Genomic DNA, 15504 nt, shown 5'->3' with positions numbered 1-15504 from the left:
GAAGCAGATTTGTGAGGCAAGACTTGCCTTGGGTAAAGCCATGCTGACTTTGTTCCATTAAACCATGTCTTTCTATATGTTCTTACCCTTACCCTTACCCTTACCCTTACTCGGATTTCCTGATATGACCACCTCTATGCTTGTCGATTTGGTACTGTGCACTAATTCTGTATATAGTTTTGATGTAAATAGTTTTGATGTAAGGGCTCCCCCCTAATTTCAATTATATGTTTCCTAGTTCAGTATATTATCTGTTTTATGTAAGGGCCCCGCCCAATGGTTTTGTGTTCACTGTAAACCGATGCGATGTGCGAACGGTCATCGGTATAAAAGAAACGTTAAATAAATAAATAAATAAATGTTCTGTGATTTTGATGTTTAGAATACTTTCCACTATTTTTCCTGGCACTGAAGTCAGGCTAACCGGTTTGTAGTTTCCCGGATCGCATACTTAATAAAATACCTGCCTCTGCATATAAATTGGGATTATTATACATAGATTTAAAGGTGAATTTTAAAAGACCAGCATACGCATCAATTAGGGGATCCACAAAGAAGATGGGCTTATGCATGCCGACCGTATTTTAAAATGCACCCATGTATTTATGTAAATGCCATGCCATGCACATCTCAAAACATTTCAAAAAGGAGTGGGTGTGGGCATGGTCTGGGATGGGCGGGAGTGTTTTGGGGCCTGGCCAAGAGATGTGTGCATACATACTTATGTGCCCCAGTACACGCTGACGTCCTCTGCCACCTAACTTTACTTCTGTCTATGGATGGCATATATGTTAGAAAAAGACTGAGCCATTTTGGAGGGGTTTAAAGGGTCTGAGGTAATTGGAGTGAGGACAGGCTATCAAACCAGGGGTGTCTGGAGGACATAGTCGTTAACTGGGTGAACTGGCAGATGAACTGATAAGCTGTTAATGGCATCGGCATGTACCCCTTTTAAAATCCCCTGACTTGCGTGGTAGAAGTGTGATATACGTGCCCAAGTGCACGCTCACTTAAAAATTGGCACACATGTGCACGTGGCCAGGTTATTTTATACAAGTTATAAAATGGCCATTTCCCTGGGCACCGGAAGACATGTGCACCAAGTTTTAAGAGGGTACATGCATCCTGCTTCTACCATGTAAGTCAGGGGATTTTAAAAGGGGTGGGCACCGAGTGCCAGTTAGAAAGCTACTGTCATTATGTTTTTATGCACTTAAAATATACACACACCTGTTTATAAAATTAGCAGAAAAAATATGCATTTTCTTCCATTGGAAATATTCATACATACTGAAACATACATGTATACTTTCTCAACAGTACTATATTGTATTTTAGAACATACTAGCATTGATCTCCGAGCATCCACTTAAATGCATACATGCTATACTCTGGATAGGTTTGAAAGTTAGGCTCTAAGTAAGTATGTACCTGAGGCAATGGAGGGTATGGTCACTTGCTCAAGGTCACAAGGAGTGTCAGCAGGATCTGAATTTTGGCTTCCCTGGTTTGCAGCCCACTGCTCTAACCACTAGGATATTCCTCCATTCTGTAGCAGGAGAGAGTTAAATGGAAACAGCCCTCAGAGTCAGGCTTAAATAAGGCAAGCCTGTAGCTACCATGTTGGTGGGTAAAGCCCCACTGAAAGCACTATCAGACCGATATAGTAAAATATGCGGGAGAGCCGGCGCTCCGAGGTGAGCGCCCACTCTCCCGACGCGTGCCCAGGCCACTGTCCTGGGCACGCAATTTAGTATTCAAATGAGGGCCCGCAGTAATAAGGAGATGCTAGGGACACTAGCACGTCCCTAGCGCCTCCTTATTGGCAGAAGCGGTGGCTGTCAGCGGGTTTGACAGCCGACATTTAATTTTACCGGTGTCGGTTGTCGAACCCGCTGACAGCCATGGGTTCGGAAAATAGACGCCGACAAAATTGAGCACCCATCTTCCAACGCACAAGCCGTGGGCCGATGTATTTTTTTTTTTATTTTTGGGGCCTCTGACTTAATATTGCTTTGATATTAAGTCGGAGGGATTACAGAAAAGCAGTTTTTTCTGCTTTTCTATACACTTTCCTGGTGCCGGCTGAAATTAACTCCTGACTTTGGCAGGAGTTAATTTCTGAGAGTAAAATGTATGGCTTGGCTGCACATTTTACTTTCTGGATCACGCAGGACTAATAGGTAGGGATGTGCATTCGTTTTCGTCGTATTGGCGATCCGCAACGTATATTGCACTATTCGTAGTATTCGTGGGGAAGCGAAACGTATCGTGATTCCCCACGAATACACGAATCTTCGCCAAATTATACGGCCACCTAAATAAAAATTTAAACAAACCCCCCACCCTCCTGAACCCTCCCAAGGCTTACCAAAACTCCCTGGTGGTCCAGCAGGGGGTCCGAGAGCCATCCCCTGCACTCACACCCTCGGTGCCGGTTTCATCATGGCGCCGATAGCCTTTGTCACAGGGGCTACCGGTGCCATTGGTCAGCCCCTGTCACATGGCCATCGAAACCATCTTGTGCTCCTACCATGTGACAGGGGCTGACCAATGGCACCGGTAGCCCCTGTGACATAATATGGGCAAAGGCTATCGGCGCCATTTTGAGTACTGGCATCGGACGGCCGGAGTGCAGGAGGTCACTCTGGGACCCCTGTTGGACCCCCAGGGACTTTTGACCAGCTTGGGGGGCCTCCTGACCCCCACAAGACTTGCCAAAAGTCCAGCAGGGGTCCGGGAGCGACCTCCTGCATGCCAGCCGGCCGATGCCAGTACTCAAAATGGCGCCAATCGCTTTTGCCCTCACTGTGTCACAGGTACCGACGGTCGGCCCCTGTGACATAGTGAGGGCAAAGGCGATCGGCGCCATTTTCAATACTGGCAGCAGATCACCTTAGCCCTCACTATGTCACAGGGGCCGACTGTCGATACCTGTGAGGGCAAAGGCGATAGGTGCCATTTTGAGTACTGGTATCGGACAGCTGGCGTGCAGGAGGTCACTCCCGGACCCCCGCTGGACTTTTGGCAAGTCTTGTGGGGGTCAGGAGGCCCCCCAAGCTGGCCAAAAGTCCCTGGGGGTCCAACGGGGGTCCCAGAGCGACCTCCTGCACTCCGGCTGTCCGATGCCAGTACTCAAAATGGCGCCAATAGCCTCTGCCCATACTATGTCACAGGGGCTATCGGTGCCATTGGTCAGCCCCTGTCACATGGTAGGAGCACAAGATGGCGCTGATGACCATGTGACAGGGGCTGACCAATGGCACCGGTAGCCCCTGTGACAAAGGCTATCAGCGCCATGATGAAACCGGCACCGAGGGTGTGAGAGTGCAGGGGATGACTCCCGGACTCCCCGCTGGACCACAAGCGAGTTTTGGTAAGTCTTGGGGGGGTCAGGAGGGTGGGGGGTTGTAGTTAATTTTAATTTTAGCTGGGACACGAATAGAAATCGCCATATTAACGCATCGGGGCGCCATACGGCCGAATGCAACGTATCTGCTCCCCGACGAATCCAAATCACAAATGCAACATATGGCGTCCCTCTGCACATCCCTACTAATAGGCTCAGCAACATGCATTTGCATGTTGCGGGTGCTATTGGTTTCGGAGGGGTTGGCTGCACATTTTCCATGTGATATTACTCCTTACTGTAGAAGGGGTAAAAATAGCACGTGGAAAATGTGCAGCCAAAACGGGGGCTATCGGTGTGCTCGGTCGAGCTCACCATATTGCATCAGCCCATATGGAAGCAGGCTGGTAGGCTGCAGCCCAGGTGTAACTGTTGCTACAAATGCCATTGCCTGCTAAACCTTTCAGACATTCTCCTGGTACCTCTGGAGTATTTAAACTGTGCTGCTGTGCTGTCTGAGTAAATAGACACCAGGGAGAAAAAGTCACTGATTGTTACAAGCTACTGTGCAGCCTGCCAGTCAACAATCCAGACGAAATCACAGGTACCATGGGAACTTTTAATAAAGATAAAGCTGTTACATCAGTTGGTTCCATCTTTTGTATTCTTTCTGTGAAGGATTCAAACTATTGTCAATTTTTGGATTGACTCTCATAGGTGTTTGCCAGGTTTGCCCTGCACCACCAGCTACTGAAACGTGCCTGCTTTGGGCAATCTTGTGTTGCTACGTTTTCTCTGTTATTTACAGATCAGTTGTATCCCTGAGGGAACAGTGTGTATCTATATTTGTGATCATATTTTTCTTAGCCACTAGTTTGTGCTTTGGAATCTTAGTACTTATGTATTTGTCAATATCTATTAAAGAATTTCAGCATTCAGCCTTGCGATCCTTTGTAAGATGTTGCCAATGTTGAACAGGAGCTTGGTGAATTTCATCAGGGATTAACCGGACCTAAAAATGGTTTGATTTTTTTCTGAAAGGGTAAATGTTCCCAAACTTTAATGTATTCCATATTAAAAATTAAAATTTTGCAACACCAATAACTACTGCGTGCTGTGAAAATAGACTGAAACTCCACCCTTGATAATATGTATTTGCTACATAGCTCAGAGTCTGATACATTCTTCTATCAGTCGGGGAAACAGTACAAACCACACAGGATACATCAAAACCTGCCAAATCCCTTTAATCTTTCACTTGACTTGAAAGAATTAGCAAAAATGTAACCCCTTTCTGAAAAATATTCTTTATTATTGGTGCCAACCACCAACCATAGCTTCTCTCCAGTTTTCTACTGCCAAGTCCGAGGCAATGAAGAAATGTTTCTTATAATCTGAGCATACCCATCCTGATAGAAGGCTCCATCTGTAAGCTGTTAGATGTGCTTAGAATTAATTGAAAAAATAATGTAAGAGCTCAAAGACTGCTAATATGGACAGTTTTATATATTTTAGATCCATCAGTGATTTCACAATGATTTAAATTTATAGCTGCTTTCAAAGTCAATCCTGAGGTCAGCTGTTCCCCCTGTTAGAACTGTAACTGCTGCAGGCAAAATTTGATTTCTGGACAGAAACCTTGCAGCTTAATTAATTCACTGCCAACATGTAAATCTCCAGGCTGAGAAATAAGCTTTTCAAGTCTCAGATTTTCAAGGTGTGTAGCCGTGCGTATCTTATAAAATCCGGGGTCGGCGCGCACAAGGGGGTGCACATTTGTGCAACTTGCGTGCGCCGAGCCCGGCGCGCGCTGCCTGTTCCCTCCGAGGCCGCTCTGAAATCAAAGCGGCCTCGGAGGGAACTTTCTTTCCACCCCCCTGTGCCTTCCCTTCCCTAACCCACTCCCCCAGCCCTATCTAAACCCCCCCGTACCTTTGTTGGCAGATTTACGCCTGCTTTCAGCAGGCGTAAATCTGCGCACGCCAGCAGGCTGCTGGCGCGCCATCACCCGACCCAGGGGCTGGTCCGGAGGCCTCGACCATGGCGCCACGCCCCCGGTCCCACCCCGAACCGCCCCCTGACCCCGGACATGCCCCCTCCCCGCCCCTTTTATGAAGCCCCGGGACTTACACGTGACCCGGGGCTGTGCGCGCACCGTGGCCTATGCAAAATAGACGCGCAAGTTCCTTGCGCATGTAAATCCGGCCGGATTTATGCGCGCAGGGCTTTTAAAATCCGGCCCTATGATTTTTAAAATAATACTCTTGGCCCAAGATGGCAGCTTAGCAAGTCGGATAGATGCATCACTCCTGCCTTTGGTCATTTTCCTTTGAAGTCCACGCTGCATTAAGCGCGGAAGCGCAGAGCCAGGGAGCGCTTAGCTTCGGAAGCACTCCCGGCGTTATCTCTGGTAGGACCTATGGACGCCCATGTCTGGCGTGCAATTATAGCCGGTAAGGGAAGCTCGCAGACCGTCGAATGAGGGGAAGAAGAGCCCAGAGACGGTGTTGAGCTGCTGACATCATTTTCCACGGCAGAGAAGACACCACCCACTAACCCTGCCGAGATAAGGAACCTCACTACATGGGGAGACTAAGGGAGACCTGAACGGTTAACCCCCGGTGTGTCTCTGCCAGAGCTCGTGTGGTTGGAGCAGGAAGACCCGACTCGGCGTGAGATCATTGGGGCTGGAGGGGGAAGGCCTGTTGGAGCTGCTGAACCAGAGGCCGGAGAAGCAATGACCAAGGTCCTGGCGTTTCAGGCAGCCAACTTGGTAAGGCCTCAACTTTAATCTTTAGAAACGTTTTAGGAAGCAAAAAATAATACATTCAATAAGAATATGGTATTACAACTGCACACTGTTACAGACAAGGTTTGAAAGCTAGAACAGCAGATGAATGATGTGGAAAATGAAGTTCTGAAATCCAAGGAGAAGGTAGATTCAGTTAAAGTGAATATGGAAAGTAAAGATAATACCCAACAAATGCTCATTAAAGAAAATCAACAACTGCAGATGAAGCTGAAAAACATGGAAAATCAGCTGAGAGGGAGAAATTTCAGGTGTATAAATTTTCCTAAAGCAGCATATATTCCACCGAAAGATATCTGGAGAAGATACTTAATGGAGATTTTGAAAATCCCTGAAGGTGCTTTACCCATTTTGGCAAAAGTATATTATATGCCCCCATTAAGGAAGAGAGAACTGGATGAGGATAATATACAAGTGTTAACTCCAAAGGATCCTCCCAATTTGGAGATTTCAGCAGTATTGGAGTAAACAGAAGAAAGTATGACAACACCTGCTACTTTAATAATAACTTTCCTATTAGAATCTAATAAAAATGGATTTGTAAGAAATATTTTTCTCATAGATCTGAGCTCTTTCTGAATTTAAAAATTCAAATATTTTCTGATATATCTAGACAGAGACAAAAGAGGAGATGACAATTTTTATTGTTGAAGCCTACAGTTATTGAATTAGGTTTATTATTTGCCTTAAAATTGCCGTGCAATGTTTAATTAAACATCTAGGGATATCATATCTGTTTTACCTACCATCACAGTTGACTGCTTTCCTTGCTAATAAAATAGGTCCTCAGTTTAGCTCCTCACCGGCCTCTGGCTAGAGCTCAGATCAGGTTTTGACCCCTAAAAATGCATAAGGATTCCACAGCTTGCTTATTTCCTCAAGTTTTCTTGTCTTTAATGTAATATTGCATTAATGTTTCTAGAAAAATTTATCTCTATTATATCATAAACTTTCTTTAGATTGAGTAAATCTTGGGCCATATAGTGGGCTTGATAGACATGCAATACAATTTTGTAATATTCAATGTGTGTATTGCTTCTTTAATAATGTATGTATTTCCTGTTCAAGTGATTTACTTGAGTAACAATTTGTAAAAGTGATAAATTGAAAATAAAAAATAATAATAATAATGCACACTGGGCCAGATTTTGTAACCTACGCGTAGGCGTAGATTTGTGTGCGCAACCCGACACACACAAATCTATGCCCGATTTTATAACGCACGAGGAAAACGCGTGTCCAACCCCCCAAAAACTAATAGCTCCCGCAACATGCAAATGCATGTTGATGAGCCTATTAGCTAGTCCTGCGCGATACAGAAAGTAAAATGTGGAGCCAAGCCTCACATTTTACTCTCAGAAATTAATGCCTGTCCAAAGCGATATTAAGTCGGAGGCCCCAAAAATTAAAAAAAAAAAAAAAATCGTAAAAAACAAAAAAAATCAGCCCGCTGCTCGCGGGTTGGGAGACAGATGCTCAATTTTTCCGGTGTCCATTTTCTGAACCTGTGGCTGTCAGCGGGTTCGACAACCAATGCCGGTAAAATTAAGCATCGGTTGTCAAACCCGCAGATAGCCGCCGCTTCTGCCAATAAGGAGGCGCTAGGGACGTGCTAGTGTCCCTAGAGCCTCCTTATTAGCGCAGGCCCTCATTTGAATACTCGATCACGTGCCTCAGAGCGCTGGCTCTACCGCGCGATTTACTGAATTGGCCTGATTATGGGCATATTATGCCAAATGATGTGTATACCCATTGCTGCCTGCCCATTTACTGGCGAGGTGAACTTACCGGTTATGGCTCGGGTGGTGTCCAGCCACTCATCCATGCCCTCAAAGATGTCTGGTCCCAGCCCTTGCATGAGTCAGTCCTCCTTGGGGGTCAGGATGATGGGACAAGGGGCTCCTCCTCCGGTCTGCCCTATGTATTTATTTCTGGCCACCACCTTTGCTTTCAGCTGGGCCTTGATGTCCCGGTACCTGTTGGCTACCTACTCCCCACTTCATTTTACTCCACTGTGTGTGGTGATGCTCTGGGCTATGTTGCACCAGATCTGGCCCTTAACTGCCTTCAAAGTCTTGCTCTTCAGCAACCGGGCGGCCATGCTATAATGCTGCAGGACCCCTGCAATGACCATCTCGTTCTCCTGCACGCTCAATTTGATAGCCCTGAGATAAAGGCCTCCTGCTGCCTAGCTGCCACTTCCACTTCCAGAGAGGTATCCTCCCTTTCCTCTCTCTCGCTCCCACTCCCCTCTCCCCTCCCTTCCCCTCTGCCCTCTCTATCCCTAGCTTGCCATTCTCCTCCCTCCATCCTCACCTGCCTATCCCCTTCCCCCTCCTGCCTCTCTCTTCTCCTGTCCCTGTCCCTACTCCTACTCCTCTTCCACCTAGCACTCCTGCCCTCTTCCTCCCCCTACTCTCCTCACCTCTCCTCTCCTCTCTCTCCATGCCTTTCACACTCCATCCTCTCCACTCAGCTCCTCCACCACCACTCCTCCACACTAAGACAGACAGACAAATTGGACTAACAAACAAAATGTTTCACACCAATAAAGAAGATAAAAGCCCAAGGTAAAGGAAAACATATGGCAACAGAAGACCAGGCAATGCACTCAGGTAATTGAATCAGAAAAAACTCCAAACTCCCACTAAAGCATTCACCAACTGTCCTCTACTCTCTCTCCCACGTCTGACATACCCTCAAAGAGGCAGTTGCAGGAAGTCTGTATATATATAAATGGAAAAAAGTAACACACCATGCACTAATTTACGCTAGCAGTGTAAAATGACGTGGCAGGCACTGATGCAATGCGCTGCATGGTGATGCAACACACTGCACAATAACGCAACGCGTAACGCAATGACACAATATTATGTGCACTGACAACGCCGCATGCGGTATTTACCTTTGCGATGTGGCAGACTGCAAATTTGCCTACCCACGCCCCCTTTTTTATCGCAGGCGCTATTTCCACTATATTTATGGTGATTTGATGAATCTAGGTCTAAGTGATCCCTTTATTTCATGTTCAAATATGTTTAAATGAGTTTTAGGGATGTGAATCGTGTCCTCGATCGTCTTAACGATCGATTTCGGCTGGGAGGGGGAGGGAATCGTATTGTTGCCGTTTGGGGGGGTAAAATATCGTGAAAAATCGTTAAAAATCAAAAAATCGAAAAACCGGCACATTAAAACCCCCTAAAACCCACCCCCGACCCTTTAAATTAAATCCCCCACCCTCCCGAACCCCCCCCCAAATAACTTAAATAACCTGCGGGTCCAGCGGTGGTCCGGAACGGCAGCGGTCCGGAACGGGCTCCTGCTCCTGAATCTTGTCGTCTTCAGCCGGCGCCATTTTCCAAAATGGCGCCGAAAAATGGCGGCGGCCATAGTCGAAAAAGATTGGACGGCAGGAGGTCCTTCCGGACCCCCGCTGGACTTTTGGCAAGTCTCGTGGGGGTCAGGAGGCCCCCCACAAGCTGGCCAAAAGTTCCTGGAGGTCCAGCGGGGGTCAGGGAGCGATTTCCCGCCGCGAATCGTTTTCGTACGGAAAATGGCGCCGGCAGGAGATCGACTGCAGGAGGTCGTTCAGCGAGGCGCCGGAACCCTCGCTGAACGACCTCCTGCAGTCGATCTCCTGCCGGCGCCATTTTCCGTACGGAAACGATTCGCGGCGGGAAATCGCTCCCTGACCCCCGCTGGACCTCCAGGAACTTTTGGCCAGCTTGTGGGGGGCCTCCTGACCCCCACGAGACTTGCCAAAAGTCCAGCGGGGGTCCGGAAGGACCTCCTGCCGTCCAATCTTTTTCGTCTATGGCCGCCGCCATTTTTCGGCGCCATTTTGGAAAATGGCGCCGGCTGAAGACGACAAGATTCAGGAGCAGGAGCCCGTTCCGGACCGCTGCCGTTCCGGACCGCCGCTGGACCCGCAGGTTATTTAAGTTATTGGGGGGGGGGTTCGGGAGGGTGGGGGATTTAATTTAAAGGGTCGGGGGTGGGTTTTAGGGGGTTTTAGTGTGCCGGCTCACGATTCTAACGATTTATAACGATAAATCGTTAGAATCTGTATTGTATTGTGTTCCATAACGGTTTAAGACGATATTAAAATTATCGGACGATAATTTTAATCGTCCTAAAACGATTCACATCCCTAATGAGTTTTGCATTTATTCACATAGTGGAGATCTGGTGGCATCCACACCTACTCCACAGGAGGGATTTTAAAATGAAAGCAAACACCCAGGCAGCACGCAGTGGGTGGTGATGAGACATTGGATAAGCAAAAGGAAATAATGAATAGATTTGATTAACATCTGTTTCCCTTCCTACACAAACAACTCTACTCAGGAGTCATTGAATAATATTCTGTTTGAATCTGTCAGTAGCATAAGCAAGGGCTGGGAATGGTAAATTAATTTTTTAGAAAACATCAGAATGAATTCCAGCTTCGTGGGTATGACTTCCTCTGAGGAAAGCTGAACATGTTCAGGTCCGTGTGCCATAAAGGAGATCTATGTGCACTAAGTACTTTTCCCTTAGACACAACATGGGAAAAACCCTTTAGTACATCAGACTGTTTAAAATGTTTGGTTTGATTCATTTCCTAGTTTCAGCTATTAATTTTGGCACATGCATTACAGCTTTAGTATGCACAAAATAGTACTATATGTTATGCTGCTCCTACTGAATGCATGTGTAATTTTGCACTGTATTTTAGCATATGAATTGCTTTTTCAAAATCCCAGGCTCAAAAAGGAAACAGAGATCCATATTTAAAGGGCTTTGTTCAGCTAGATGCAGGGTTTAACCAGACAAACCCTGTATTTTGATTTCCCTCGCCCCTCTCAACACCTCCAAGTCATCTGGGGATATTCAGTTAAGGCTTAGCCTGATGAAACTTATTCAGATAAATCATTCCAGAGGCATTTTGAGGCAGAGTTTTGCTAGCTAGACAAATTTGCTGGCTAAATCCAATTTTCAGAGTTATCTGGGTATTGGCTAGCTTATCCAGCAAACTTCAGGACTATCTGAGAGTATTCCTAAAGTTAGCCAGATAAACTCTCCAGTTAACTTAAATATATGCAAGTACATTTGGTAATACATCTACACTTATGAATACTCTGACCAAGTTAACTGGATACATTTATCTGGATAAATTTTTCCTGGATTCACTAAGCTACAATAAGGCAATATCACAAGTTAAACGGCATGTAATTCACATTAAATGCTGCTTATCGCGCAATATCGTGCAGTGCAGCAGATTTCCTCCTCCTATGAAAATTGCATAATGCATGCAAAGCCATGTATGTATAGGCAATCCTAGGGTAATAAAATAATGCAGGGGAACCCAAGATGGTCACATGCTAAGGGTAGTGCCCCATTGGTCTCCCTCTTGTCCCCTTTCTTCCTTTTAATTTTCCATCAAAGTTTAACTTTTTGGAATGGGCAAGAGGAAGGGTAGGGCCAGAGCATTCCCTGATGCCTCAGAAGGTCCATCTCTGATCGGCCCAATGGACCACCATGTTATCTGGAGCCAAGAATCCTACACGGGCTCCGTTGAGGCGTCCTTGAGCAGTCTGCCGAGAAATGCTTTCGTTGACTACCCTGGACCTTGAGTCTTCTTTTACTCTGGAGCTGCGTTGTGTTCCTCCTCAGCCTGGCCCCCACTGCGGTTGGTGCTGATGTGACTGCTCTATTTCCATGCACCAGCAGCTTCAGCGTCGGGAGGTGCTATGGAGTTGATTGCCAGTCCAGTGTAGGAACTAAAGTCCTACTTTCTTTTCCCTCTGCTTCGCCGGAGTTTGGGACTGGTGGATCTGTTTCCACTGAGGTAACATTTGTTCCTCTGGTTAAACCCCCTAACATCACACTGGATATAATCTGGGAAGCTATTGCTAATTTGTGCAACAGGTACTATAGTTTGTATCACAGCAGTGTGATCTTTCTAATTCTTTACATGTTTCTTAGTCTCAGTTTACTGAGATTAAATCTCAGGTGGATAATTTAGAGACTAAGGAGGTCACTTTGCAAAAATCAGTTGATACTTTTTCTGCTGGACATTTGTTCTTGCAAAATAAGATGGAAATTTAGAAAACATTGTGTGTCGTTGCAGTATTAGGATTGTAAATTTTCCTAAAAAGTGATTTGTTACTCTGAGATGCTATACAGATATTTTATGGAAATTTTATCCATTAAAGAAAATCTATTTCTACTCATCTCTAAAGCTTCAAAATTGAATGATACCTCTCCAGAGATTGGCCCCAATCTGGGGTTAGGGGCCACTTTGACATTCAACTTGGAGCGTACGAACAGAACAGTGGTCTCTTGTGAAGATTTGATGACCTTCGGAGTGAGAAAACTCACTCCAAGATGATATTTGTGCAATGTTCTCTCCACCTAGCTTGATATTACCCAGGTAGAGTGTCCATCAAGCTAGGTGGAGAGAACCTTGACCAAATATCATCTTGGAGTGAGTTTCCTCATTCCGAAGGTCATCAAATCTTCACAAGAGACCACTGGTCTGTTCGTACATCTCAAGTTGAATGTCAAAGTGGCCCCTAACCCCCTACACTAATACGTAAACCTCACCTCGAGTTCCTAGGTGGGCCTCCCATAGGGATACAAATACCTATCTAGGGAGAGGACATCATAGATAGTCTCTCTCTCTCTCTCTCTCTCTCAGGGCTCCAGGAGATTGAAACCTACTAATACAGGCCTTTCAGGAGACATCACCAAATACACTAACACCTTACCACCCTGTAACACAAGCTATCACATGGCTTAACACTAGTTAAAATTGGGGTTAAGTCTATGCAATAGCACTTCACAAGCCCACTCCTCCTCTTTTTCGGATTTGCATCGCACCATATGATATGGTGCTATCGCATGTGATAAGCCCTAAACGCCTTAGTGCATTTTGATATATGACCCCCTTAATTCCTTAAAATTGGCATGATCTTCCATCTATTGGAAATGCATATTCATGCTAACATTTCACCATTCTACATCCTTTTTTTTTTCAAGCTGGAATAAAGACCTCACAACTTGCAAACATCTCTAAAACAATAACAAAACCACTTTTTGGACTTCTTTCAGTTAAGATCAAATGTAAGGCCTAAGTATTGAGCTGAAGGGTATTTTTTCTTAGACTTTTGCCTAAGATTTGAGAATCTGGAGGAGTAGCCTAGAAGTTAGAGCAGCAGAGAATCAGAAAATCCAGGATTCAAATCTCATGTCTTGCATTGATATTCCTTGTCATGTTGGACAAATCATTTCTCCCTCTTTTCTCAGGTACAAAATTAAGGAGTCATTTACTAAGCTACGGTATTTTTCCCAGAAGGGAAAATTCCATGGGATTCACTAAGCTGCAGTACTTATACTTACGGTAGTACTGTAGTTTACAGAATCCTGTGCCATTTTCCCAGGCAGTGAAACACAATGGGAAATAATACTGTGGCTTAGGCACCTCCAGTGTACATCATGCAATAAAATCTCCACAGTCCAGGGCTGTCATTTTCTTAAAGGGCCTGAGTGGCCTAAGGAATCTCTCCCCCAGAATTTCTAAGACCCCATCCCATCACCCCAACCACCCCATGAGGCAGCTGAAGTAACAAAAAAAACTGTAACAATTTTGAGCCACCTAACCATACTTCTCCCCTTTTTATGTGTAACCCTTCCAGAATCCAGAGCTCACCCATCCCCAATCCCCCAATCCTTACCAATGAAGCCCATGTAGTCCAGTGGGGCCTAGAGTGCCACTTTGAGCTCTGGGCCCAGCACTGCCATTTTTCAAAACAGTGCAGATCAGCCAGTTTTATACCTTGATTCCATCATGATAAAGGCTTGACTTTGTCCAGCTGGTGCCATTTTGTAAAATGGCAACAGACCTGAATCCCTAGGGGGTGCTTTTTACCCACTGGACCATCAGATCATTACTATACTCACATTGCTGGGGGGGGTTAATGCACAATATTTCAAATACTGTTTGTTGTTGCTTCATTAAGGAGTTTACCATGTGATGAGCACTTAATGCAGTTTAGTAAATGGCCCCATTACACTGGACACCCTATGAGGCAGGGAAATGTCTACTGTTCTTGAATGTAACTTATCTTGGGCTTGGAAAGGAGAGTCGTTAAATATAAAAGCCCATTTTTGGTTTGTTTTAAACAAAATGAAATCACTGATGCCTCTGAACTTTTGGGGGTTTTCATTTCAGAAATAGTAAACACTGTTTCTGAATAGTGTGTAATAGCTGTAAATAGCATGCATTACTCAGAAATAGTATGCATTATTTCCCAAAATGAAAAAAATAAAATCCATCCACAGAAAAGAAATTCTGCCAGAACCCCCAACACCATCAAAGTAATACGAAACAAAAATGTACAACCTGCACAACCTTAAAATCTAAATCAAAGGGGGGGGGGGGGGGAGAGATTAATATCCTTCCACCTGATCCATTGGGGTTATAAAATCATTTAGATTCTAGCCAATCAAATGAATTAAACCTCCAAGGATATTAAATCAGCTAGGGGAGAAAGCTTTGTTACAACAAATTTACTCATGTCTGTGCACATAACTTTTGTAATTTGAAGAAGTAAAAAGTTTTAGGATCCAAGTACTAATTCCACTAAATAATTTTAAAGTCAAAACTTCAATTTACCTTTTTTTTTTGTAAGAATTTTATTTCTACCAAATGTGGCAAAAGAAAATTCTAAAAATCAGAGAAAGAAACCATTTGTCACCTAAAAAATGTTTTTTTTCTTTAAAATGTGAATTCTTAACAGTTTGATTTTTAAAGATATTAAAACATGAGATTACGGTGGTGCAGTGGGTAAAGTGAGATGTGAATTTCTTCACTCTAATCCCCTGCCCGTTGAATCTTTCTCCATTGGGGATTAAATCTGCTCAGAGACAAACGATAAGGTGAGCGAAACTCCACCAATACTAAGCAAGCAAAAGACAATGTTATATCTGAGAGATTAGCTGAAAAGGAAAATAAAAAGCCGAGAGAGGGGAAAATGGCAACAGGCTGGCGTACCCAGGAGCAGGAGGCTATGCATGCCACAGCAATCATAGAACTTAAAACTAGGTGGTAGATGCTTTTGAGCCAGAATTTAAGAAAATCATAGAAAACATTGAGGAAGTCACAAAAAGACGGTTTATGATTTGCGATTTATGGAGGTGGAACAGAGTCTCAAGCAACAGGGACACCATTCATAGCATGTGTGAGAAATTCACAGATCTGAAATCTACTGTGCACAAACAAGGCAAACTGCTTGAAGATCTAGAAAATAGATCTTGCCGTAATAATTTGTGCTTCATTGGAATCTTGAAGTTGCTTGAGGAG

The sequence above is a fragment of the Rhinatrema bivittatum genome, chromosome 3 (genome assembly GCF_901001135.1).
Source record: "Rhinatrema bivittatum chromosome 3, aRhiBiv1.1, whole genome shotgun sequence".
NCBI classification, from domain to species: domain Eukaryota; kingdom Metazoa; phylum Chordata; class Amphibia; order Gymnophiona; family Rhinatrematidae; genus Rhinatrema; species Rhinatrema bivittatum.
Note: the sequence above shows the minus strand (reverse complement) of the source record.